The sequence below is a fragment of the Oncorhynchus masou genome, chromosome 10, assembly GCF_036934945.1.
Source record: "Oncorhynchus masou masou isolate Uvic2021 chromosome 10, UVic_Omas_1.1, whole genome shotgun sequence".
Lineage (NCBI taxonomy): Eukaryota > Metazoa > Chordata > Actinopteri > Salmoniformes > Salmonidae > Oncorhynchus > Oncorhynchus masou.
In genome coordinates this window covers 17,788,384-17,816,191 of record NC_088221.1, presented here as the reverse complement: position 1 = coordinate 17,816,191, position 27,808 = coordinate 17,788,384, and the positions used below count along the sequence as shown (strand labels likewise).

At 41.3% G+C, this 27,808-nt stretch overlaps 1 pseudogene; it reads left to right on the top strand.

The window, feature by feature from the left end:
* Nucleotides 1-500: 500 nt before the first annotated feature.
* On the top strand, nucleotides 501-7,998 carry LOC135546825 (muscle M-line assembly protein unc-89-like; annotated as a pseudogene).
* The last annotated feature ends 19,810 nt before the right edge of the window (nucleotides 7,999-27,808 follow it).

The following is a 27,808-nucleotide window of genomic DNA, read 5'->3' as shown; positions in this document are numbered from 1 at the left end:
GGGTCGCGTCTCCAGCAACCGAACCAATAGAGCGAACGACCAGACGCCTTGGGTAGCAACCCTAGATTTGTGTCAGGACTCTATATTGTGGAAGACTGAAATATAATGTTTTTTTAATGAAAATATGTCAATCATTATTTGAATATGTTGGTAAACCGTTGTATAAAAGTAATAATTCCCTCGAAGCTGGTATTCGGGGGACATATTGGCATGGTTTGCCGGTCCTCGACTTCGTCTCGGTTCCAACACCCATGCCAATATAACTTCCAAACACCGGCTTCAAAGGCATTATCACTTAAGTAGAAAATGCATAACGGCCTCACAACCGCAGATTTTGAGCTGGCAGTGCTAGCTAGCAACTGAACCAGAATCTGGGTTTACACTACAAGGCTGCATTTATACAGGCAGCTCAATTCTGATATTTTTTTCTTCCACTAATTGGTCTTTAGTCACATTAGATCACAAAAAGACCAATTAGTGAAGAGAAAAAAATATCAGAAATGGGCTGCCTGGGTAAACGCTGCCCAGGAGACTTTGAATGGGGATTCTTCTTTAAGCCCAGGAAGTATCCAGTCAACGAGCCCTTGATCATGATTCTCAGTTCCATTACATTACACATAAGAGTCGAAGGCGTCTTCTGCACAGGGGAGTTTTGTTAAGAGCCCTGATGCTCGGTCTGAACATTAACACGCATTGCTTGCCATACGGTTTTGGAGGCATAAGGACCTTGTCTTTCATATTTCCAAAAAACAAAAGGTTAAATTGATACACGTCATTTTAGGGTTAGAGAGTGAATGTTATTTATGTTAAGGGTTTACAAATTTGGACCTCTCTGAAATGAAAATGGATGGCCCTCCCTTCAGGAAATTATTGTTGTGGTTTGAGAGCTTCACTGAGTGTGAGCTAATGTTAGCTAATGCTCAATCATCTCAGCAGCTAACCTTAACCTGTCTAGCACTGTGAATCTAGCTAACTAATAACTCACTGTACAGCTGATCTGGAGGATGTGGATCGAAGGACCATTACAAACCTTCTTTCCATGATGTTTATTGTACACAAACAACACACACTTTTAGGACTGACCAGGTCCAGCACAGAACAATCTGGATTCTATGCCAGGGCCATACAGCATGTCAACTCCCCCAAAATGACAGTTACACAGAACATGAATGTGGCACTGACTGATGATTAGCCAACACTATTGCCAATCACCCCACATGGTAGGCGGGACATAAAAGGGGTATATCTGCATTCACAACACTACCCCCCTCCAGCAGTGCCATACTAAAGGCAGGAACAATAAAACATTTTCTAAAAACACTTTGCAGAGTAAATAGTTAAAGCAATAAGAATCACATAATGGATAAGTAATTGTAAAACAGATAACTTGTCCCATACTCAACTAAACAACAATGCAACAGTCCTCGTTTCTTTTAAACAGACTGGAAAGGACATTTAATGATCTTGGTGGGTGGGGTGTGTAGAGGAAGTCTGTTAGAAGGTGCTTTGTAGCTGTTCATCTGCGCCACTGTAGTGCCCGCTGATGCCCCCTTGTGTGGCTGTAATGCTCCCTAAAAAAATCCATATGCCTTGTGGCCGTTGTGCTGAATATAATAATTATAATTCCAATCGCTGTGCTCCAAAGCACCTCTCACTCACGTGGCTGTCTCAGATATTTAAATTCTTATTAGCCAATGCCGGTCACTTGATCTGGTCCTTTTCACAGGCCTTGCAGCTCTGAAGTAGGCTACAAGTGAAGACAGACACATCAGGGATGCAGAGGCACGTGTCCTTATTGAATTCCAAGGCGCATATTGATAATAGAATAACTGAACACATTAACTTTTCGTCAGCCAACCAGACGAGTAAGAACCGCAAAATCACTAGCCTATGTCAATCTGCTATCCCCCATAGTAGAAAAGTTGACCTATTCTATAGGTCAGCTTGTCGTTCTGTGCGAGAAAGAAACAGCCTATTCCAAACAGAGTATGGGACCATTGTGGGACGATAGATACCAAATTAATACAGCCACTGTACATAAAAAAAATGTTTTAAAAGCAATGAGGCTGGTGCAACAGATCAGAACTTTTCATTTAAAATGTTAATAAACTGTTAGGCTATTTCTTCACATGATAAACACAGTAATGTGTGGACTATATGCTATAAGGCTAAATACAATTAGGGGAAAACACAGTTCTCAAAAGAGCACCACCAGAGCTGTTGCCAGATAATTGAATGTTCAATTCTTCACCATAAGCCGCCTCCAACGTGGTTTTAGAGGAATTGGCAGTATGTTCAACCTGCCTCATAACCGCAGACCACGTGCGTGTATGGCGTTGTGTGAACAAGAGGCTTGCTGATGTCAACATTGTGAAGACAGTTCCCCATGGTGGCGGTGGGGTTATGGTTTGGGCAGGCATAAGCTACGGGCAACAAACACAATTGCATTTTATCTATGGCAATTTGAATGCACAGAAATACCACGACGAGATCCAGAGGTCCATTGTGCGGCCCATTTTTTAAAGGTATCTGTGACCAACAAATGTATATCTGTATTCCCTGTCATGTAATTTCCATCGATTAGGGCAGTGAGTCATTAATGGATTTTAACTGACTGATTTCCTCATATGAACTGTAACTCAGTAAAATCTTTGAAATTGCGTTAATGTTTTTGTTCAGTCTATTTCAATTATAAAGATGTTACTATAGTAGCCTAAGTGTCCATCTCATAATTACTGTTCTGGGATTTGCATGTCACTGAGAAATTCTCTCAGTATTAAAAGGTTGAGTGTGATTATAAGTAGCCTCCATGGACTCTGTTAGGGTAGAAATGACGAGTCAAAGTTGAGTGAACATTGCCGCCCTGTGACGAAATGCAGAATAGCGGCCATTTATTTTCAGTGTGAAGTCATCATTCTGCGACGAGGGAAAACAGAGAAATGTGTCTCCACTTGAATTTGTGGGAACATGGCGCCAATACAACAAGAAGCAGAGATCGGCATCTAACGAGAAGACCATGCGGACAAAGGTCATCAAGAAGCTAAGAAAATATATCAGTGTTCGGTCACAGAAAATCAACGGTAAGGCTAACGGGCTTACCGAGAAATTGGACCACGCACTTCTCTTTTAACATAACGGTGGAAGGGATACGCAGCATGTCCGCCTCATATCTTCGTATTGCTAGTTGTCTAACCCTTTTTGTTTGTGCTTGTTAATCCATCAGAATTTCACGGTTATCAATACAATAGTTAACTTGTCGTTAGCACAAACAATTATGTAAAAGGTCGTAAGATGTAGAACACATTAAAGAAAAGTCTCACAAGCCCAGTAACGATGCGACCAACAAAGTTGCCAACTTCCTTTTATAGTAACGTTAGTAATTTATCCAATTGTTTCACCGATTGACTTTTTTCTAGGTGGTTTCACAGGCGACGAGTTACTTAAACTATGGAAGGGCCTCTTATTACCTGTGCATGCAGGACAAGCCACTTCTTCAGGTAACGTCAGTGCCAACAGCGCCTTGAGTAATACCACTGTCTTTATCTATGACCCTTTTCAAATTAATGACCATCACCCTTTGACTGTTGTTTTAACTCACTGCGCATTCCCCTTCTCTTTTTCTCCTCCCCTTGTTTCCTTTGTCCCAGTCGGATCCTGCTCAAGGCTATCTGCGGCAGCATCTTCAGTGCCATCGTGGACCAGGCTCCCTTCGTAATTGAAGACCTGCTGAAGGAGGTGAATTCTACAGGTGGAGGGTCTGAGGAGTCTGACTCGGGACAGGCTTCTGAAGAAGAAGAGGAGGAGGAAGAGAAAAAGGAGCCTCTTAAGGGCAAAAAAGCTGCTATGAAACCTCTGGAAAGCAGACTAACTGTAGGCATTGGAAGTTCTGAGGACTAACTGGTAGAGAAATTAGCTTGACTTCAACAAGTCTACATTGCATTATATGGAATTGTCTTATTAATGATACAAGGCCTCTAATTAAAAATGTCCAGGTATTCAATATTTTAAGTCTGGTCCTCTCCTCCCTTTTTGGTTTTAGGCACCGTGTCATCTGAGGCAGATGATGAATATAGTCTGGCGGATGAAGAAGATGAAATGCTCCATCTGGAGAGCGATTCGGAGTCTAAGATACCAGATGATTGGGGGATTGGACCTGTTCTCCAGTTTGACTACTCTGCCCTGGCGGACAAGCTGTTTGGGCTAGCCAGCCGTAGCAACACCCCCAGCCACAACAGACAGAGACTCTACAAAGTCAAGACGTAAGTAAAAGCACACAAAAGCATTCTTATTTTTTCGGTTTTGTTCCCCTGCAGTCTCCGGGATCTCAGTGACGTCGCTCTTTTCCTTTTGTCTTCCTCTCGCTCTCTCAGGAGTCTTCCCACAGGACGAGTACCCAGAGGAAGTGTCAATGGATGACGATGAAATGTTTGGCAGCAGAAAGAGGATGAAGAGGGGAAGAGCCCTAGAGGAGGAAGAGAACTTACCAGCCAAGAAACGTAAAGGTACATGAAACTCACTATTTATGCACTAACCTTTCACCTTAAGTCTTTGTTACCGTGATTGCCATAGATATTAAATGTATTTTTGTTTATTTATACATTCTTCAGTGTTGAATGTACACTGAACATAAATATGAACGCAACAATTTCAACGATTTTACTGAGTTACAGTTCATATAAGGAATTCAGTCAATTGAAATAAATAAATTAGGCCCTCATCTATGGGTTTCACATGACTGGGCAGGGGTGCAGCCATGGGTGGGCCTGGGATAAGCCCACCCACTTGGAGCCAGGCCCACCCACAGTGGAGCCAGGCCCGGCCAGTCAGAATGAATTTTTCCCCACAAAAGGGCTTTATTACAGACCTAAATACTACTCAGTTTCATCAGCTGTCCAGATGGCTGGTCTCAGACGATCCTGCAGGTAAAGAAGCTGAATGTGGAGGTCCTGGGCTGGCGTGGTTACATGTGGTCTGCAGTCGTGAGGCCGGCTGGACGTACTGAGAAATTTTCTACAATTATATTGGGAGGTGGCTTATGGTAAAGAAATAAACATTCAATTGTCTGACAACCGCTTTGGTGGACATTCCTGCTGTCAGCATGCCATTTGCATGCTCCATCAATTTGAGACATCTGGCGTTGTGTGACAAAACTGCACATTTTTGTGTCTTTTTATTGTCCCAGCACAAGATGCACCTGTGTAATGATCATGTTGTTTAATCAGGTTACTGATATGCCACACCTGTCAGGTGGATGTATTCTCTTGGCAAAGAAGAAATGCTCACTAACAGGGATGTAAACACATTTGTGCACAATCTGAGCGAAGTAAAGACTGTGCTTATGGAAAATTTCTGGGTTCTTTTATTTCAGCTCATGAAACATGGGACCAACACTTTACATGTTGTGTTCATATTTTTGTTCAGTGTAGTTCTTAGCAATGATGTATCTCCATATTTTCTACTTCAGGCAAGAAAAACGACTCAAAACCAGGGAAATCAGACCAGCGTGCCGCATCGGACGAGAGAACCAGCAAAGACACCCGGGGACACCACCACAAGGAAGAAGAGGAGCATGGGAGAAGTGAAGAGTGACGAGCAAAACCGTGTGGCGGAGGAGTCGGAAGTGAAGGCTGAGGCGGACACAACTCCTCCTACAACAAAGAGTGAAACGACAGACGCTAAAGAGAACCTCTACCCCAGCCGAGCGCACCGATGTTCGGGAGAAGCAAGAGGCTGTCCTGGAGGGGGACACCTCTCCTATGAAGGTCACTGATACTCCTGCAGAGGTAACTGCCATGGAGACAGAGGTCCAATCAGAAACTCCACAGGGTGTAGTGGTGGGGAGCCAATCATCTGTCATGGAGATGGGACAGAAGACCCAATCCGAGACACCGTTACCAGACAGCACGTTGTCCAAGAAGAAAAAGATCAAGAAGTCTAAAACGCCTGAACAGGAGGAAGCGGTAGCAGAACTAGAGACTAATACAGATGTGAGAGAGCGCCCCTGAGACTGCTACCACTAGCACAACCAACTAGCACAACCAAGAGGAAGGGCAGGAGGAAGAGCACCAAGCAGGACCCTGAGGAACAGACAACTGTAGAGGAGGTTGAGACGAAGCCAGATGCTGTAGAAGAGATCATGGCCACCCCGCTAAAGAAGACTAGGAGGAAGAAGGCTGAACGGAGTGCTGAGAGCACAAAGGAAGAGGTCGCTGAAACAGACTCAGCACCGGTAGACACGACACCAGCAGGCCCTAAACCACTCCAGCTGAGGAGCCTCCAGCTGACGTCCGCATCGCCACCACTTCCTGAAAAAGAAGAAACTAAAGGCGGCCAAGTCTGAAGAGGAGAGTGTGGAGGTCGAGGGTGAAATGCAGCCAGAAACTGAAGCGGCCGTCATACTTGTAGTCGCTGAGACGGTGCCGGCAGAAGTCGCTACACCGACCCTGCTCAAAAAGAAGACGGCCAAAGCTGAAGAACAGAGCGTGGAGGCCGAGGGTAAAACAAAGACGGCAGCAGACTCCAACCACACACTTGTAGACGCTGAGGCGGAGCTTGTAGAGGTTTCCACACCAACTCCGCTCAAGAAGAAAAAGAAGGCAGCGCCGGTATCTGAGGAGCAGGAGCCAGACACCACGGCAGTGGAGGAGAGGAGTTGTCCACAAAGGTTGACCTGGAGACTCCCGTGTAGAAGCGGAAGTTCCCGGTAGTGATAGAGGTCGAGGCTGAGGAGCTGGAGGCTGCCGCAGAGGCTGCGAGATTCGACGTGAGTTTTAAGTTCACATTTGACTTCACTTCCTAGGCCCAGGTTGAATCAGCCTGCCACATTTGATGGATGTCCCCCTCAATCAAATATGCACATGTGTGGAAGTTCGTTCCTAAATGTATAACATTTTAGTTAGCTTAAGTGTAGCAGATCTGACCTAGTTCGCTATGTGCTTGTAGCCATTGAACAGGTTTCTTGTTCATAAATTTGACTTTACTTAAATTGCTTTTTGTTTCATCTCCTCAGGACAGCGAAGAGCCGTCTACACCGGTGAACGCCAAGAAAACAAAAAGGATGATGCCCAAGAAGGATAAGGGAGGGGAGGAGTCTGACTTCATTACGTTCCAGAACCATGCCAACATCCCTACACCCATCTTCTTCAAGAGAGCAAAGGGAAGCCCCAGTACATCGTTGTCCAGCAAGAAGGTACTTAAACACTGGTTCAACACACAAGATGCCTATTATTACATCAAGTTACTTCATCACCATCTGTCCTTGTTAACATCTGTTGACAAATGTGTCATCCCTTTTCATCATTTCCTTTCACAGTGTCAGACTCAAATCTGAATCCAAGAAGGTTACCTTCGGACTTCATAAAAACAAAGCTGCAGGTATGAGTGGACCGGATAGCACCTTATTTACTCATACAACGGACAAGACTTCTATTTTCCAATGTATATACTTTGTTGTCCCGTGTTCATTGATAATCTAGCTTCTGTGTCCTCATTTATTTGCAGTTCAAAGTTCAATAGTTTTGAGGAGACTTTCCTATTTGTTTTTGCCCATTTTATGATTCCCAGAATTCAGGAAGACCGATTGCAGCCTGCTGGTGAGTCCAGAAGGGTCGCCCAGAGTGCCCTTTGACCCCCAGCAGAATCCCCTGTTTGGAGTGCTGAAGTCCCCAGTGGCCTCTCTTACCAACAGCACCAAGAAGAAGACCAAGAGCATCCCGAAAGCCAGCCCCAAACGCCCTACTCTGCTGCTGACTTTATCTAGTCGTCCATGAGGAGACTGGTGAGACAGAGGACACTCCCCCCCCCCCCTCAGTCCCACCCCACTGTTTGTCCACTAGGAAAATATCATTATGAACGAATGACCACAGAATCTGTTATTCCTCTGTTGGGGCGATATTGATATGCGCTTATTTTTTTAGTGGAAATATTTATAATTTTCTATGTTCTTTTGCTGTTCTGTGGGTGAGCAAGTTTTCAAATAAAGACCACTCCCTCCTTTTAGTGAATCTGTCTGACTCGGTGAGCAGCGCAACTCGATTATTCATAAACTTCTGCAAGAAAAGTTTTGGCTGTTTGGAAAGACATGACAAGGTGGGCAAATCAGAAATGGGCTGACACCTAGGCTATCAATCTGTCAACTTGGATTGAAGTTTGATTGGCAAGTAGAACGTTTGGATTGGCAGGCAGCGAGGTGGATTATAACCCATAAGTGGAGACGAGTTGATTTATTCAATGATGTAGGTCAGACGGTGTACCACTGTACCAAGAATTGCTGTGGTAATAATTTATGTCCACGATATAGAGAAGGGTTGAACAACCTGCACTGATTAGGGGATTGTAGGGACCAGACAGGCTGTTCAGCCTTGTAGGCTCTGTCTAGGTTCTGTTCATCAGGAAATCGATGATCCATTCTGCCATATTCAACTCTAAATTCATGAGTTCATCTGATGAAACAGGTTGAATAGTATCAAATATTCAGCTATAAGATTCTGAACAAATAACAGCTGCCTCATTTCAATTTTTTGTCTCTAAGTTGAAGGTCAATTCAAAAGCCCATGGCCAAATCCTGTTTTTATGTACCTTAGCACAAACTGAAAAGTTTATTGCTGTGATTTGCCCAGTCAGAATTGTAATACTGTATTAAGCATGGCGTTAGATGTGCCTCAGCCAAATGCTGAGGGAGAAGAAGGCAGACCTTACAGGGAAGAAAGAAGAGGGTGGCTTGGGGTTAAACACACCCCAGGGTTAAACTGTAATCCTCACAGAAACCATTGTCACCACCACTCTTTTCCTGGATGCCACTAGTTTGTTTTTATTGAATAAAACAAATATATTAATTATGCCCATTTATTTCCCTTCAAAATGAGTTTGCCATAATCAAGGATTGCCAGTACGCACATTTGGTATCTAAATCTTACCAAACTTTGCTGGCACAAATGGAATTGCATCAAATACCTATAAACCATGTATTTGAATCGATTCTGCTCCACCCATTACCCCCAATTAAGGTGCTTCCAACCTCCTGTGCTGTACTGAGATATGGGGAAACGGGAGGGAGAAGTACAGATAAAACCCAATCCTCTGGAAAACACCAAGCCATAGACATGTTTCTGGTGAAAAAAGTGTTGGAGTTTGATGGACAGGATTGTCCTTTCACTAAGCTCCCAATGTTAATGTCAGACAAAAATATAGGCATCAAATTCAAAGCACCTTTGACCAATGTGGTCTCTTGGGGAATTTGTCTGAAATTAGAACTGACTTGAAGGTGCTGACAATTTTATACAGTGAATACCCACTCATCCAAACCAATTACTGTAGGTTAGGTTAGCTTGCAATTCTGTAAGATCAATGGCTGGCAAAAGACACCTTTTGTAGGCTCTGTCTAGGTTCTGTTCATCAGGAAATATCCTATAGGGAATTCATTGTGCATAGCAAAGTATAGTACAGTCTTGAGAACATCATGTACATATGGATTGACTGCTTGACAGTCTGCCTAAAATGAAAGGCCACAACTAAAAGCTTTTGCAATGTATCTGAGCTCTCACTTTTAAGTGGCCTCATTACATGTGCTACACTAATAGATAATCTAATGTTGCAAGTAAATGGCTTCAATGTGGTCATTTGCATGATAGTGGAACGTTACATTTGCCCCTCTGTTCCTCCAAATTTTCAGTTGGAATATTTACTGTTTCTTCAAGTTGTACTATTATTGGTCTTTCTCATCTTCTCTCGCTCAGCTTCTTCTCTCCCTCTGCCACTTATATGTCCTTCTTTCTTTCATCTCTTCGTGTGTGGACATGCAGCTAATGGAGTAACTGTAGAATGAAGCAAGTGATAACAGCATTACATTTGTTTTGTTATGCAAAATAACATTGTTAATTGCATGGGAATGATAATGCAGATTAACGCGCATTACAGTTGGCTACATGATTTTGATTATCTGATTATTTTTTTTATTTTTTTTTTAAATCCCGTCATTTGGTGGTATTATCTTAAGTAGACAATCTATTTCAGCCGTAAGCAGAGGCACTTTGAGGAGAACCAGCTAAAACGCGTCAATTAAATTCGTGCAGCAAACCTCGGTGTGCTCAGCAACGACGGAATATGTAACTTTATGTTTCAAATTGGGGTTTATACGGATGCATTTCGGGTCTAGACGCGTTATCCATCGCTGCGCTTCAAGTTCGGAAAATATTACCAAGAAACAGAAGTACATTTATTTTGACTACTAACGTTAATATCGCTATGTTCTCTCTCACTTCAAATACATGTGTATGTGTAATCCGCCTGCGGTTGTGTAGGTTTTTTGTATCGTACCAGGACGATGCGCACAACCCATGAAGATTTAAAATAATTGAGGTAGGCATAACGAAGTTATTGCACATAATTTAAACCGCAATTTAATAATTGTAAATGTTAGATATTTGAACAGTTCTCAGCGCATTCTTAGGTAGGTCTTAGTTGTCTTGTTTCGCACGTGTTGCTTGCTATTTATTCATTTTAGGTTATGTAGTAGACCTGAATTACAATATTGGCCGTGTTATTGTTTTTGGTTCTATGCTATATAGTCACGTCCGTCATACAGAGTCTTATGTCCTTCTGTATCATTTTTATTTAGTAAGGCTCTTCATTCGTTCAACTACTGAACTGTATCATTTAATCTGCCATACAGGACTTTCTTTATAAAGATGACCACAGAACGTGCATGTGTTTCCATTGGAGTGCTGCTGTTTGCCTTTTTGTCTTTCTCCACTGTTAAAGGTAAGAGATGAAACCTGGTTGCTGGTAAATAGTTGAATGGATGTTAAAACCAAAGGACACAGTCTGCCATGGGCTGGTTAGTGGATACCTACTTCATATTGAATGTTGAATAAGTGTATATTTTTTACTTTGATTCACAGCTGCTATGTGCCCCACAGGCACTGCAGCTGTAACTGATTTGAGGGATCCGAAGATAAATTATCCAATGGGCTCTGAGGAATTTGAATTAGGCCTATGTTATTATTCATCCTTGTTGAAACAAATCAACCTATTTGGTCAGGTCTACTTCAAAGCTGAGTTGGTGTTGTTTCCCATTTTAAAATCCACTCAGTTTGCCTTTATCCTAAAAGACCATTACAGCTTTGGTGGGGGGGAATTTAAATTTTAAAAAATTAACCAGGAAAAGCCCATTGAGACCCAGAGTCTTGTTTTTTCAAGGGAGACCTGGCCAAGAAGGCAGCAACAATCAATACATTGCATAATTAAAACATACAACAATATGATCCAGCCTAAAAAATGTACACTCCTCAGTAACAGTCTTCCATCAATATTTTAAATTAATTCAGTGGCACTAACATATACAGATGAAGTGTGGATTGTAGAATATTCCATGCCTCTGGTGCACAAGAAGAGAAGGCAGTCTTGCATGATACTGTGAATGTCCTGGGGACTTTAAGTAGTAACCACCTAGCAGACCGGGTATGGTAACTGCTGGTGGTGAATGAGACCAGACGACAAAGGTAAATGGTCGTGTGGGGTGTGACCATGGTCACATGGTGTGACTTGACAAATGAGGGGATTCAATTATCTGTTTGCACCGGGTGAAAAGTGAATACAATTTTTTTGGAACTGTAGCCTAGTTCTACATGGAACCCAAAACAGTTCTTGTTGGAACCAAAGGGGTTCTACCTAGAACCAAAAAGGTTCTCCTATGGCAGAGGTCTTCAACAGGCCCGTGATTTATTTTGGTCCCCACCCAAAGTATTTTTTTATTCAGCAAAAAAAAAATGTTTTGTCAAAAAAGACTGTAAAATCACTAGGAATTCAGAAGAAAAATAAGTTTAATTTAGACATCTGTTCCCAAGTATCTCCATGAATAATAATAATAATAATAAAAAAAAGAGACTTAAGGGATCATGTCTCAATGTAATCAAGGTATGAAATTGTTATTTTCATATACAATCTCTTTTTGGACTTAGTTGTGATCAATTTGCAGTGTATAAATTATTATAATTATGTTCCGTCCACCCGACCATCCAGTCCAACAAAAATTGGCTCACGGCTGAATCTAGTTGCCTACCCCCGGTCTTATGGGGACAGCCTAAGAAACCTTTTAGGTTCAGATAGTAACTTTTTTTCTAAGAGTGTTAAGATTCTATTTTTTTCACATGCAAAAGTGATTGCTTTTGATAAAAACGCTTTATCTGTCTTCCCAATGAACACATGTTTGAAAATTCTAACATGTTCGCTGTAACTGAAAACTGTAAATTATACAGCAATTTGGGGTATTATCGACAGAGAAATACTCTGGAATGTTTTAATGCAACATACTGTAAATTATTGTGCATTGTGGGAAAATGTTGTGGGTGGGGAGAGAATTGCTGTATTCGAGTTGGTACTGTAATTCCACGCCACAAGATACAGTACTGTCTCTTTTAGAGCACCAATAACCTTTTGACCGCTAGTGGGTGCATGGTATTTAACATATTTCGAGGCGTGCCTTATAAGAGGCTGTATTTGTTGCACCCGTGAGTGAGAATGCTGTATCAATTCTGAATAGGGGGTAGCAAGTCGTAAACCTTAAATGGTTGAGCATTTTGCCTTGTCCTTTTGGTCTGTTTTGCCCTGTAATCGCTGCCAGTTTGGAAGCCTTTAAGGCCTCTGGAAGTGCAAGTGATATAAAACACCAAATATTCATTAATATACTGTAATGTGTAAACACCTAGCATCCAACCTGCTTGCACCAATCCCTTTTAAATACAGTAAAATACTCTGAAATACAAATCCCCTCCCCTCAATGAATTTCATCCATTCATCCTGATAACGGTGGCGTTTACTTTTTTACAGTTTAATACAGTACATTTTACGGTATTGTACTGTCATTACACAGTACTTGCTTTTATACCGTATTTATATTACAATAGATGTACTGTAATATAAATCACATAATTTTACTTGCCACGAGTTTCCTGGAAGCTGTTGTCAAATTCAAGTATCACATGAATTTCACGTGATCTTATGTGACAATGTGACGACATTTAAAAGCAACATGTGATAACATAACTAAACACGTCAACATAATCTCATGTAATGTGACAAAATTGGGATGCTACATTTAAAGTTGTAATACCATAGAGAAACTACACTTGACGGCATTTAAATGTTTTTCACATGTAAAACTGCAAATTCGATTTTCACATGTGAATAACACGTGAATAACTGACCTCACGTGTCTTTTTTGTTTTCAGCTCAACGTGTAAAAACGGCTAAGGTATTTCACGTGATAAATGTGATTTTTCCACATGTGACACTACACTTAACGTTTTTTGTAAGGCAAGTAAATAAATGGTTGAGTTTTTTAAAGTGGTATGCGGTACAGTTAAAATAGTGTATCTTTAATTAGTATGATTACATTTGACGTTATCACTTAATGATGACTTTCAATATGACCCTACTTGGGATTTGAACTCACAACTGCTGGATTTGGGAAACACTGATCTTTCTGCTGTGCCATGTAGTCTGTAGCATTCTCAGAAGTCCCATACAGATTAATGATCTATAATTCATCTATGCACAAAAGAGTGCCATCTGCACTGGTATTTCAGTTAAACTGACTATTCTCTCATCATTGATTTAATGTACTTATTTCAGCAATTTGAGGATTTTCTGTATAGTTGTCTAATGTTGGTTGGTATTCTGTTTTAATGTTACTCCTGAATCACTACGATAAATATAACTGTTTTTCTAGTGGTCCGAAGTGTAGAAATGGAGGTGAAAGGAGTTACTGACACAGACATGGTGGCGTAGCAGGAAGATTGTAATACCATTGAACCAAGAGGTTGTGAGTTCAAATCCCAGGTGAGAACATGTTGAATAATAATGACTATAAATGAACATACACAATGTAATCATGTGTCAAATATGTAAGTTGAAAACACTGACTACGTGACATTCCGGGGACATCTTAAGGACATTTTCTTTTTGTAGGGCATCACCTGTGAAATGTTATCAGGAAAAATAGCCACGTGTAACTTCATGTGAAATATCATCAGATGTGAAGTGTTCCAAAACCACATGGTTTCACATTATTTCACGTGAAATAAAATGTTACACGTACAAAACGTGGACATTTTACATGTGAAATCATGTTTTTTTTAAGGTAAGGGTAACTAACCCCTTTACGGTGTGCTATAAAACTACAGAGCGGTGCAGATTACTGTTACATTTCAGAAGGGCTCTCTTCCCTCACTGCTTTTGCCTGTTCACTTCACGTGCCATAGACCGGTGCACCACAGCTCAGGTTAATAGAACACCCTCAGTGTCACTGTGTTCAGGCACGTTCACAGATGGGGCTCTACCTGTGCAGAGCACATTCCCCTTCCAGTCTCCAAAGTGCCCTTTTCGGTGGAGGTATAATTTCCCCCCCCCCCCCCAAATTGATTTGTATTATTGTTTTGTCATTGTTCTGAACCCATATGGCAAGTCATAAAATTCTCATCTATGCTTCAGAACCAAAAAGTTGCAAGTCTTGATTAATGACCAGAAATAACTTGTTTCATTTCCTCCAATTTTGCCTGGCAAAAACAGAGGAAGCCTACATTTATCATCCATATAAAATACACTAGCAATCTACCACTGACACATATTTTCCAGAACAATATGGCTATCTGGCGATCTGATTGATCATTTTCATATTTCAGATAGTCAGTAGCCATAGGCCTATGACTAAAGATAAGCGGCTGTAACATTGCCTTCAATATTATGGGATGAAGATGTAACAATTTTCTGGCAAATTTATTACGATATTTGTGAGGAAGAACAGGGTTACCAGGCTGGCAACGAGCACTCTGCAGGCAGGCTGCCCTCCGTAGTGATGGCTCGGTGCATGCTTTCCATCTGATCCTGCAACCTACTCTACAAGTAAGCTCATTATTTAGCTTGCTCTGTACTCCAGAGACGTGACATGATATATCCCTAGTTGATATTGGCTGCTAACATGAATTAATTCACCTCCAAATGCAGGTGTAAAACACAGGCTAAAGAAATAAAAAATACATAAATGTTTTGAAATTGCATAATCGTTTATGGGTGTAATGACAGACTACATTTGCATAGCAATTGTGCCCGCATGTTTGTGGGTGCGCTGGGGTGGCAAGTTTTTTTGGGGTCAAAATGTTTGAAAAACATTGGGATAGATGATAATGGCAACACATGGAGTTTGGTTGGATATTGTAATGGTAGGCTACAATATGTATTATAATATTCTATTTTGACTGGAATTGTTGGCTTTTCTTACCATAATCCTTTACTCATCAGATTGTGCGTTGTCCTCTTGTAATAATTATTCAACGAGTCTGTGACCCTTGTTGAATTATTTTTTTTGGGGGGGCGGTGCTCTTTTAAAAACATTTTCTTTAGCACATGCCCCAAAGTGTTGGGGCATGTGCATGAGTGTTGGACTAGTAACCAAAAGGTTGCAAGTTCAAATCCCCGAGCTGACAAGGTACAAATCTGTTGTTCTACCCCTGAACAGGCAGTTAACCCCCTAGGCCATCATTGAAAATAAGAATTTGTTCTTAACTGACTTGCCAAGTTAAATAAAGGTTAAAAAAAAAAATAAAGGTCTGTGCAAGTCCCTGATAATGTGTGACAGTGTTTGTGTGACACATTTTATGAGAGTGAAAGTGACAGAGGGAGAGTGTATGTGTGCAGAGCGAGATAGAGAGAAAATGTGTTGCAGAGATGTTTCATTGAGTGGTGTAATCAAAACAGCCTTGGTAACGATCTAGGAGAGTGGGGGAACAGAAAGTGTCAGGGGCAGAACAGACCTTTCTCTAGCATCTGGAGAACACTCATTCCCTTTCTGTTGCTTATCGATCGACTTTAATTTTGTTACACCATTCATTCTGCCTCTTTCAAGGATCTGTCTTTGAGATTCAGACAGCCTTCCCCACATTGAATCAAGCAGGGAGGTAGGAGCGACTCTGACATTGGGGGACACACACTTTGCTACGGGGGTCTGGAGGCATGCCCTGGATTTTAAAAAAAGAAGAAAAGAATTTAAATGACCTTTGAGAAAAGGGTACTGACAAGTATTAACTTAAAAATTTACAAATCTGTGGGTGGGGGGGGGGGGGGGCTTGCAGAGGGGCACTTGCATTAAGTCAACACATGCAATACACCCTCGAGATGTAAGCTGCTATCATTTAATCAGAGATCATATATGATAATTCAGGTTCATTCACACTATGACAGATCATCAGTCTATGAGCTTGGGGAGGCACTTCTCGCTTTCGTACCTGTTCGTACCACACATTCATGACCATTAATCACTGTGATGAAGTTATAGACATCTAAGCTAAAAGCACTGAAAGTTGCCAGCTAATTTGCCAGTGGTCGTGTGCGGCACTTGCCAAGAAACTTACTTACTTTTCTTTGCACTCCTTTGCTAACTTGCTGACCCTATGATTAAGTCTAAGACAGTTATTGTGCAAGTAATTCTGTAGCTAGCAAGTATTCTTGGCTTCAAAACTTTCACTATCAGTGTTTCACACAGCCAGAACTACCCAGTGTTCGCTAGTAATATAGATGAAAAATGTCTAAACATGAATTATAAAGCCAAGTAGCTACTAGTCACTGAGAAAGCTTAGTTGCTCACGTTCGTTCTAACATATCAAAGTTTATTCCCATTCATGTACTTTTTACATAAACTTTGTTGTTGCCAACAATTATTTTCCCTGGTGCGGTGAGTAATGATGATGGTGCTGCTGCACACTGTGCTTTTTATCATTCACACGCTGCCAGAGGGAGAACAAACAGTCAGTAGGTGCAGAGGAAGTGACTCACATTCCAGCAGCCTTTTCAAAATGAAAGTCCCTCAACAAATCTGGCAACTAGTTTTTCAAAAAAATAAAAGTATTGCCATTTAAAAAAAAAAAAATATATATATATATATATATATATATATACAGTGCCTTGCGAAAGTATTCGGCCCCCTTGAACTTTGCGACCTTTTGCCACATTTCAGGCTTCAAACATAAAGATATAAAACTGTATTTTTTTGTGAAGAATCAACAACAAGTGGGACACAATCATGAAGTGGAACGACATTTATTGGATATTTCAAAACTTTTTTAACAAATCAAAAACTGAAAAATTGGGCGTGCAAAATTATTCAGCCCCTTTACTTTCAGTGCAGCAAACTCTCTCCAGTAGTTCAGTGAGGATCTCTGAATGATCCAATGTTGACCTAAATGACTAATGATGATAAATACAATCCACCTGTGTGTAATCAAGTCTCCGTATAAATGCACCTGCACTGTGATAGTCTCAGAGGTCCGTTAAAAGTGCAGAGAGCATCATGAAGAACAAGGAACACACCAGGCAGGTCCGAGATACTGTTGTGAAGAAGTTTAAAGCCGGATTTGGATACAAAAAGATTTCCCAAGCTTTAAACATCCCAAGGAGCACTGTGCAAGCGATAATATTGAAATGGAAGGAGTATCAGATCACTGCAAATCTACCAAGACCTGGCCGTCCCTCTAAACTTTCAGCTCATACAAGGAGAAGACTGATCAGAGATGCAGCCAAGAGGCCCATGATCACTCTGGATGAACTGCAGAGATCTACAGCTGAGGTGGGTGACTCTGTCCATAGGACAACAATCAGTCGTATATTGCACAAATCTGACCTTTATGGAAGAGTGGCAAGAAGAAAGACGTTTCTTAAAGATATCCATAAAAAGTGTTGTTTAAAGTTTGCCACAAGCCACCTGGGAGACACACCAAACATGTGGAAGAAGGTGCTCTGGTCAGATGAAACCAAAATTGAACTTTTTGGCAACAATGCAAAACGTTATGTTTGGCGTAAAAGCAACACAGCTCATCACTCTGAACACACCATCCCCACTGTCAAACATGGTGGTGGCAGCATCATGGTTTGGGCCTGCTTTTCTTCAGCAGGGACAGGGAAGATGGTTAAAATTGATGGGAAGATGGATGGAGCCAAATACAGGACCATTCTGGAAGAAAACATGATGGAGTCTGCAAAAGACCTGAGACTGGGACAGAGATTTGTCTTCCAACAAGACAATGATCCAAAACATAAAGCAAAATCTACAATGGAATGGTTCAAAAATAAACATATCCAGGTGTTAGAATGGCCAAGTCAAAGTCCAGACCTGAATCCAATCGAGAATCTGTGGAAAGAACTGAAAACTGCTGTTCACAAATGCTCTCCATCCAACCTCACTGAGCTCGAGCTGTTTTGCAAGGAGGAATGGGAAAAAATTTCAGTCTCTCGATGTGCAAAACTGATAGAGACATACCCCAAGCGACTTACAGCTGTAATCGCAGCAAAAGGTGGCGCTACAAAGTATTAACTTAAGGGGGCTGAATAATTTTGCACGCCCAATTTTTCAGTTTTTGATTTCTTAAAAAAGTTTGAAATGTTGTTCCACTTCATGATTGTGTCCCACTTGTTGTTGATTCTTCACAAAAAAATACAGTTTTATATCTTTATGTTTGAAGCCTGAAATGTGGCAAAAGGTCACAAAGTTCAAGGGGGCCGAATACTTTCGCACGGCACTTTATATATGTGTATACTGTGAGGGAACATTTTTCCTGCTTCTAACATTGTGGGGGGGACTTGTAGGAGCAGGGGGAAACATCCTTGGAACCAAACATGGCAGGGTTAGTTAATGTCCCCAACAGACCACATGGTTGCCCGGAGCCCCACATATTATAATAGAATTTCTAGAACTGACACTGACACTGCAACACTAACACACATTCCTGGGAGGCTTTGTTGACAGCATCTCTCTCCATCCTTATGGTTATATTTCTATGTAGAGGACTGTGTCAAAACAGAAATGCCCCCCCAATGTAGAGAACATGGTTGTCTATGGCTATCATTATTGTTCTAAAAAGTTTTTTTCATATTGTGAGAGCATTCAGAGATTCTATTCAGTTGGATAAAGTCAACAGAATATTTCATCTCTCGATTTGTCTCTCTCTGAAATCTGTGTCTGTATAAATCTCTATCTCTGCACGGGGAGCTAATTGGATTCCATTATTGAATGGAATCGTTCATTTTACTGATTAATCACTCACAGCTTGGTTGATAGAATGACGTGTTGCAATGCATTATTAAAGAGTAGGACAGCGGTCGATCAATTGGGCTGGTCATATTTAACAAGTGAGACTTTTACAGTAATGACACATAGAGAATGGAAGAGAGGAAGATGACAATAGTACATGAATATACACTGAAAAAACATATAAAAGCATGTTGGTCCCGTGTTTCATGAGCTGAAATAAGACACCACACATTTTGCATACACCCGAAAAACAAATTTCTCTCATGTTGTGCACAAATTTGTTTACATCTCTGTTAGTGAGCAATTCTCCTTTGCCAAGGTAATCCATCTACCTGACGGGTGTGCCATACCAAGAAGCTCATTTTAAAAAGCATGATCATTCCATAGCTGCACCTTGAGTTGGGCGGCAGGTAGCCTAGCAGCTAGGTTCGTTGGGCCAGTAACATAATGTTACAAATATATCGTTCTCTCGGTGCTGAGGATGTTGATTAAACACCCCCCCCCCCCTTTGTATCCCCTTTGTTTGCTGGGGTGGCAAGTTTTGTATAATGTACAGTTTATTCTAACTCAACAGTAAGTTGAGACACCGACTGAGTTCCAAAAAACAACACACAAAAACCATGATTCACTCTACAAGTGATCATGAACCCAAATGGGTCTATAATGGACAAAAATACAAAACATGTAAAAACTTCCCCAGGTCTCTCCTAGAAATTTCCCCCACTCTTCCTGACCAACGAATTAAGGAAGTTCTGAAAAGCGTGACAACGAAAGTAAAGGATAGTAAAGTAGGAAGCCCAGGTTTCGATATGTGATAAGATATTAATGTTTCAAGAAAGGAGTGGATATTTGGCCTGACTAAGCAGTTTTATGTGCTGACTGAATGGGAGCTGATAATAATGAGGTTTTTACTCCGTATGTCTCAGCTGATCTCTGAAGAAATTATGAGTCCTCATTGTCCGAGACAAATTTATCTGACACAAGACAAGACCGAGACACTCAATATGTGGTCTCAACACCGCATGTCAGTATATTAATCCCAGGAAGCAACCTGGTCTCAAAGCATTTCGTATTATTCTGCACGTAAATTCTAGATACTCAGTTTAATATATGTTATGTTTGACATGGTATTAATTTGTGATGTCCATCATCCATTTTGTAGTATATGTTACGTTATATGATATGTTCCCAATTTGAAAAACGTACAATATGTTATAAATCTTCTAAAATGGAATTCGTACAATGTTACACATTCCAATTTGGTGTGGCTAGGTGGCTAACAGTAGCTTGCTGGCTAATGTTAGCTAGGCTAGGGGTTGGAGTTAGGGTAAGGGTTAGCTAACATGCTACGTAGTTGCAAAGTAGCTAAAAGTATTATTTTGGAAAGTTGCTAAAAAGCAAAAGTTGTCTGACATTTGCGTTATATGCTCATCCAGCCATCCACCTCAACCAACCACCCTCCTTTCGTGTTTTGACTTAAGTAACCTTCTGTCTTATGTAACCATACCAAACATAAGATTTCCTACTAATTTGAGACAAGGCCGCAGGAAAGTCTCTAAGGTGTTGCTTGAAAATAGGAAATGCAATTAGAGGATGAGTCACTCAGGGGCGGCTCAATTAGATGGCTTGGAATGGGTGTCTAAATTGGGGGTTTTGAGGCATATCTTGGAGCTCAGAAATAGAGAGTGGTATTGATACACAGTACCATTTTAATATCATGAATGAAAAATCCCCATGGAACTCAGTTGGCACTCTTAGTTGGTTAGTTCGCATGTCCGTTGGTGAGTACCTGTGCTTTGTTTCGGTTTTAGTGCTGCGTGTATTGTGTACTTGTTTCGTCCCGTGTATTGTTGTGCATATGTTATTACGGGTCTCGTCCCATGTATTTATTAGAGGTTAAACCTCACTCTTTTTTTTGGGTTACATCCCTGGGTTTGTTTTGGGCTTCGTTTTCGTGCCTTTCATGGCATGCTGTATTTTTGGGGTAGGTTATTCTGTCATGTTTTAGAAATGATTGAAGACAGGCGCAGGAATTCCTAATAAGGGGTTTAATACTCCACCCAAAATATACAACATGCCATGAAAAGGCACGAGACCGAAGCCCAAAACAAACTTGTATAAAAAAACACAGGGATGTAACCCAAACAAAATAGCGAGGTTAAACCTCTAATAAATACACGGGACGAGACCTGCAATACACTATACAGGGCGGGACCCGTAATAACATATGCACAACAATACACAGGACGAGACACTTAATAACAAGTGCACAATACACGCAGCACGAAAGCCAAAATAACAAAGCACAGACCAACGGACATGGGAACAATAACTGACAGAACAATGGTGAACAGTGGGCACGTATACAATTACTATTCAGGGGGAATGGGAACCAGGTATGCGTAATCAGACAGTTCAGTGACACCTAGAGGCCGGTGACATAGACCTCGAACTGGTGCACGGAATGAGCAACATTACCGTGGGGGGATCCGTGACAATATTAGGCTGTCTGAACAGTGACACGATCAACCTGAAAGACAGAGTGAATTGGAATTTGTGGAATTGTTGGGGATAATATTGAATTAAGTAAATTCCAAGAATTGTATTCCCTGAAATTGTAATGTCTCTCTCTCTCTGTTGTTTCTCTATCCACAGTATATACACAACCAGTCAAGTTTTAGAACACCTACTCATTCAAGGCTTTTTCTTTATTTTGACAATGTTCTACATGGTAGAATAGTAGTGAAGACATCAAAACTATGAAATAACACACATTGAATCATGTAGTAACCAAAAATGTGTTTAAACAAATCAAAATATATTTGATATTCTTCAAATAGCCATCCTTTGCCTTGATGACAGCTTTGCGCACTCTTGGCATTCTCTGAACCAGTTTCATGAGGTAGTCACCTGGAATTAATTTCAATTAACAGGTGTGCCTTCTTTAAATTTCATTTGTGGAATTTCTTTCCTTAATGCGTTTGAGCCAATCAGGTGTGTTGTGACAAGTTAGGGGGTATGCAGAATATAGCCCTATTTGCTAAAACACCAAGTACATATAGCAAGAACAGCTCAAATAAGCAAGGAGAAATTATGGTACCTCATTACTTTAAGACATGGTCAGTCAATACGGAACATTTCAAGAACTTTGAAAGTTTCTTCAAGTGCAGTCGCAAAAACCACCAAGCGCTATGATGAAACTGGCTCTCCACAGGAAAGGAAGACCCAGAGTTACCTCTGCTGCAGAGGATAAGTTCATTAGAGTTAACTATACCTCCGATTGCAGCCCAAATAAATGCTTCGCAGACACATCTCAACATCAACTGTTCACAGGAGACTGTGTGAATCAGGCCTTCATGGTTAAATTGCTGTAAATAAACAACTACTAAAAGACACCAACAAGAAGAAGATACTTGCTCGGGCCAAGTAACACGAGCAAAGGACATTAGACCAGTGGAAATTTGTCCTTTGGTCTTGAGTGCAAATTTTTGGTTCCAAGCGCTGTGTCTTTGTAAGATGCGTGTGGCTGAACGGATGATTTCTGTATGTATATTTCCCACCGTAAAGCATGGAGGAGGAGGTGTTAGGCTGTGGGGGTTCTTTGCTCGTGACACCGTCTATGATTGATTTAGAATTCAAGGCACACTTAAACCAGCATGGCTACCACAGTATTCTGCAGACCATCCCATCTGGTTTGGGCTTAGTGGGACTATCAATTGTTTTTCAACAGGACAATGACCCAACATACCTCCAGACTGTGTAAGGGCTATTTGACCAAGTAGGAGAGTGACAGAGTGCTGCATCAGATGACCTGGCCTCCACAATCCCCCGACCTCAACTCAATTGAGATGGTTTGGGATGAGTCGGACCGCAGAGTGAAGGAAAAGCAGCTAACAGGTGCTCAGCATATGTGGGAACTCCTTCAAGAGTGTTGGAAAAGTACTCCAGGTGAAGCTGGTTGAGAGAATGCAAAGAGTTTAACGTTTTCATCATTGCAAAGGTGGCTATTTTGAAGAATCTCAAATTTAACATTTAGTTTCATTTAACACTTTTGGTTACTATATGATTCCATAGTTTTGATGTCTTCACTATTATTCTACAATGTAGAAAATGGTAAAATAAAGTAAAACCCTTGAATACATAGGTGTTCTGAAACCTTTGACCGGTTGTGTACACTCAGTGGCCAGTTTATTAGGTTCACGAAAATGGTTCGCTCCTAAAGACAGCCTTGGCTGTTGCTTGCTATATAAAGCATGCAGACAGGCATAGAGGCATTCAGTTATTGTTTGATTGAATGTTAGAATGGGCAAAATGAATGACCGAAGCAACTTTGACCATGGTATGATGGTAGGTGCCAGGAGCACCGGTTCCAGTATCTCAGAAACGTCCGACCTTCTGGACTTTTCACGCACGACACTGTCTAGGGTTTTACAGAGAATTGTGCGACAAACAAAAAACATCCAGTCAGCGGCAGTCTTGTGGGTGAAAGCAACTAATTGATGGGAGGTCGAAGGAGAGTGGCAAGAATGGTGAAAGCTAACAGGCGAGCCACAAACATGCAAATAATGGCGCAGTGCAGAATGGCATCTCAGAACGCACAACTCGTCGGTCCTTGTCACGGATGGGCATGTAATCACCAACACTGGACAATAAAGGAGTGGAAAAACATTGCCTGGTCTGACGAATCCCGGTTCCTGTTTGGTCATGCTGATGGTATGATTCAACAGGAGCGGCAGGTAGCTTAGTGGGTAGAGCGTTGAACTTGTAATCGAAAGGTTGCAAGATCGAGTCCCTGAGCTGACAAGGTAAAAATCTGTTCTACCCCCGAACAAGGCAGTTAACCCACTGTTTCTAGACCGTCATTGAAAATAAGAATTTGTTCTTAACTGACTTGCCTAGTTAAGTAAAGGTAAAACTTTTTTTTTATAATGGTAGAATCAGGATTTGGCATAAGCTGCATGAGTCCATCCTGCCTGGTGTCAACAGTAGAGTTTGGTTGTGTAATGATGTGGGGAATGTTTTCCTGGCACACGTTAGGTCCCTTGATACCAATTTAGCAACGTTTCCATGCCCTAAAGAATTTAGGCTGTTCTGGAAGAAAAGGGTAGTCTGACCCGGTAGTAGAATGATGTGTTGCAATGCATTATTAAAGATTAGGACAGTGGTTGATAGCTAGTCATATTTAGAGTGAGACAGAGCTTTGAGCAGCTAAAGTGATTACACAGAGAGAAGACAGGAAGATGGCAATCTACAACAACGTAGGTTTAAGTATACTTTTTATATACAGTGAGCACCATAATTCATTGGACAGTGACCATTTTGTGTTATTTTAGTCCTGTACTCTAGCACTTTGAGTTTGAAAGGAGACAATGAGGGTGAAGTGCAGACTGTCATCTTTAATTTGAGGGTTTTTTCATACATATCGGATGAACCGTTTAGAATTGACGCACCTATTTAACATGGTCCCTCCCATTTGAAGGTACGACAGGTATTTGTTGAATTGGCTTCACAGGTGTGTGTCGTTAGACAGGTGTATTCATTTGTGTCGTTAGTGAATGCAGGAGAGCTGTTGATGAATAGTATTGATTCTCGACTTTGATATTGCCTTTGGAGGAGGTTGTTGGGGTGTGGCAACAGGAGAAAAACAGCAGTGTCGATGCAAATGAAGCTGGTCGTCATAAAGCTCAGAATTGAAAATCGATCAATCAAGAACATTGCAAAAACCCTGGCCATGCCCAAGTCAACAGTTTTTGGTTCATCATTAACAAGAAAAAAACAACCGGTGAAGTCAATTATGTCAAAAGACCGGTAGACTGAGGAAGACCACTGTAGCGGATGACTGGAGAATACTCTCTATGGTGAAGAACCCCCCCCCCCCCCGCCCCCCTGACAACAGCCCAACAGATCAAAAACAATCTCCTGGATGCAGGTGTAGATGTGTCTACCATACGTAGAAGACTACACCAGCAGGACTACAGAGGATACACTACAAGATGCAAACCACTAATAACCCTGAAGAACAGAATGGCCAGATTACAGTTTGCTAAAAAGCACCTAAAAGAGCCCTAAGAGTTCTGGAAAAAAGTATTGTGGACAGATGAGACAAAGATTAACATGTACCAAAGTGATGGAAAGAGGAAAGTGTGGGGGGAAAAAAGACATGCCCATGATCCAAAGCATACCACCTGATCTGTGAAACATGGTGGGAGGGGGTGTTATGGCTTGGGCCTGTATGGCTGCCAGTGGAACAGGCTCACTTGTCTTCATCGATGATGTGACAAGACAATGACCCTTAACATACTGCTAGAGCAACGAAGGGGTTTTTGATGCCAAAAAGTGGGAAATCCTTGACTGGCCGAGTCAATCACCAGATCTGAATCCAATTGAACATGCATTTTACATGCTGAAGAGGAGACTAAAGGCAATAAGTCCCTGAAACAAGCAGGAACTGAAGATGCTCTGCCAGACTTGTACTGCAGCCTTCACCAGGGAAGATACCCAGTGTCTGGTGATGTCGATACATCGCAAACTTCAAGCAGTCATTGCATGCAAAGAATATGCGACCAAATATTAACAATGATTACTTTATTCTACATTATGTTAAACTGTCCAATGTTTTTTGATGCCCGAAAATGGGGGAGGAGAGACTATGTACAAAAGCTTCTATAATTTCTAAACAGTTCATCCAATATGTATGAAAATACCCTCAAATTAAAGCGGGCAGTCTGTACTTCACAAAAATATGGTCACTGTCTAATGAATTATGGTGCTCACTGTGTGTAATATATATATATATATATATATATATAAAGTGGTGAAAAAAAGTATTTAGTCAGCCACCAATTGTGCAAGTTCTCCCATTTAAAAATATGAAGGGCCTGTAAATTTTCATCATAGGTACACTATGACAGACAAAATGTGGAAAAAAAATCCAGAAAATCACATTGTAGGATTTTTAATGAATTTATTTACAAATTATGGTGGAAAATAAGTATTTGGTCAACAACAAAAGTTTATCTCAATACTTTGTTATATACCCTTTGTTGGCAATGACAGAGGTCAAACGTTTTCTGTAAGTCTTCACAAGGTTTTCACACACTGTTGCTGGTATTTTGGCCCATTCCTCCATTCAGATCTCCCCTAGAGCAGTGGTGTTTTGGGGCTGTTGCTGGGCAACACAGACTTTCAACTCCCTCCAAAGATTTTCTATGGGGTTGAGATCTGGAGACTGGCTAGGCCACTCCAGGACCTTGAAATGCTTCTTACGAAGCCACTCCTTTGTTGCCCGGGCGGTGTGTTTGGGATCATTGTCATGCTGAAAGACCCAGCCACGTTTCATCTGCAATGCCCTTGCTGATGGAAGGAGGTTTTCACTCAAAATCTCATGATACATGGCTCCATTCATTCTTTCCTTTACACGGATCAGTCGTCCTGGTCCCTTTGCAGAAAAACCGCCCCAAAGCATGATGTTTCCACCCCCATGCTTCACAGTAGGTATGGTGTTCTTTGGATGCAACTCTGCATTCTTTGTCCTCCAAACAAGTTACGTTTTTACCAAAAAGTTATATTTTGGTTTCATCTGACCATATGGCATTCTCCCAATCTTCTTCTTGATCATCCAAATGCTCTCTAGCAAACTTCAGACGGGCCTAGACATGTACTGGCTTAAGCAGGGGGACACGTCTGGCACTGCAGGATTTGAGTCCCTGGCGGCGTAGTGTGTTACTGATGGTAGGCTTTGTTACTTTGGTCCCAGCTCTCTGCAGGGCATTCACTAGGTCCCCCCGTGTGGTGCTGGGATTTTTGCTCACTGTTCTTGTGATCATTTTGACCCCACGGGGTAAGATCTTGCGTGGAGCCCCAGATCGAGGGAGATTATCAATGGTCTTGTATGTCTTCCATTTCTTAATAATTGCTTCCACAGTTGATTTCTTCAAACAAAGCTGCTTACCTATTGCAGATTCATTCTTCCCAGCCTGGTGCAGGTCTACAATTTTGTTTCTGGTGTCCTTTGACAGCTCTTTGGTCTTGGCCATAGTGGAGTTTGGAGTGTGACTGTTTGAGGTTGTGGACAGGTGTCTTTTATACTGATAACAAGTTCAAACAGGTGCCATTAATACAGGTAACGAGTGGAGGACAGAGGAACCTCTTAAAGAAGTTACAGGTCTGTGAGAGCCAGAAATCTTGCTTGTTTGTAGGTGACCAAATACTTATTTTCCGCCATAATTTGCAAATATATTCATTAAAAATCCTACAATGTGATTTTCTGGATTTTTTTTCTCATTTTGTCTGTCATAGTGGAATTGTACCTATGATGAAAATTACAGACTCTCTCATCTTTTTAAGTGGGAGAACTTGCACAATTGGTGGCTGACTAAATACTTTTTTTGCACCACTGTATAAATATGAATATGACTGACCAGGCATTAACCTGTTGAAACTCTGGGGGCGCTATATCATTTTTGGATAAAAAGACGTGCCCGTTTTAAGCGCAATATTTTGTCACAAAAAGATGCTCGACTATGCATATAATTGGTAACTTTGGAAAGAAAACACTTTGACGTTTCCAGAACTGCAAAGATATTTTCTGTGCGTGCCCTAGAACGTGAGCTACAGGCAAAACCAAGATGAAACGGCATCCAGGAAATGAGCAGGATTTTTGAGGCTCAGTTTTCCATTGTCTCCTTATATGGCTGTGAATGCGAGAGGAGTGAGTCAGCCCTTTCTGTCGTT